Source organism: Dipodomys ordii, unplaced genomic scaffold (assembly GCF_000151885.1).
Source record: "Dipodomys ordii isolate 6190 unplaced genomic scaffold, Dord_2.0 Scaffold139, whole genome shotgun sequence".
In the NCBI taxonomy this organism is placed as follows: Eukaryota; Metazoa; Chordata; class Mammalia; order Rodentia; family Heteromyidae; genus Dipodomys; species Dipodomys ordii.
The window spans coordinates 3826735-3827974 of NW_012267355.1; the positions used below are offsets into that span (position 1 = coordinate 3826735).

General features: G+C 41.4%; 1 protein-coding gene across 1 annotated transcript in view; it reads left to right on the top strand.

Annotated features, from left to right (window-relative positions):
* Positions 1–1240, top strand: part of Dbt (dihydrolipoamide branched chain transacylase E2) — a 46597-nt gene that overhangs the window by 24621 nt on the left and 20736 nt on the right. The window lies entirely within an intron of this gene.

Genomic DNA, 1240 nt, shown 5'->3' on the forward strand with positions numbered 1-1240 from the left:
TTTTCTTTTTGCTTATGTGGTGCTGAGGAATTGAACCCAGGGCCTCATGCATGCAAGGCAAGCACTCTACCACTGAGCCACCTTCCCAGCCCTTGATGTTGTTTCTTGAGATAGGATCTTGCTTACCTATCATAGGCTGGCCTTCCAGGTGCTTATATTATTAGTATGCAACATCACACGCAGGCCTACTTTTAATGAAATTTTATGATTGTGTTCAAATATGAAGGCAACCCATAATATGAAAACTAGGCTAGTCAGATCATCAAATGAAGTAGTAAGTTAATATATCACTGTCTAAGAGATATAAATAGTAGCCAAGGGCCAGCTGAGCAGAAGAATCAGGACCCATGACCTCAGCTACAATGCGAAGCATAAAACAGGCAGATGGTAATTCAAGCACAGATCTGGGCAAAAAAATGAGGCCCTATCTCAAAATAACCAATGTCAAAAGGGGTGGTGGGCGGAAGCATGGTTTCACCATAGAGCACTTGACTAGCATGAAGCCCTGAGTTCAAACCCTGTATTTCCTTTAATTTGTTTGGCAAAGGTAGAGCTGTAGAAGTGATTAGAATCCATGTTTAAACTTTGATAATAGCAGGAACATGTGTCATCTGTTTAGATCAAGTTGAGTGAAGTTGTTGGCTCGGGAAAAGATGGCAGAATACTTAAAGAAGATATTCTCAACTATTTGGAGAAGCAGACAGGAGCCATTTTGCCTCCTTCACCCAAAGCTGAAATCATACCACCTGCACCCAAACCAGAAGACAGGACTGTCCTCGGACCTGCATTTACACCACCAGTCTTCACAGGCAAAGACAAGACCCAGCCTCTCACAGGTAATCAGGACAACAGTAACAGAAGGCAATATTGAGTTGAATGGTGAGAATCTATAGATGAATGTTTAGGATGGGATGGTTTTAGTTCTTACTAAAGGAAAAATTCAAATCCGGCAATATTTTTTAATTTTGTTCATTATTCTTTTGTGGGTTTTTTGTATTTTTTTAAATCGGGCCTTATCTCAGAGCCTTGGCATTATCCTTTAGATTTTTCCACTCAAGGCTGGTGCTCTCACAGCTCCACTTTCTGGCTTTTTGATGGTTAATTAAAAGTAAGACTCTCATAGGTTTTTCCTGTCCCATCTGGCTTCAAGGCTGCAGTCTTCAGAGGTCAGCCTCCTGAGTAGCCAGGATTACAGGCATGAACCACCAGTGCATGGCCTGATTTAGCATATACATTTTTG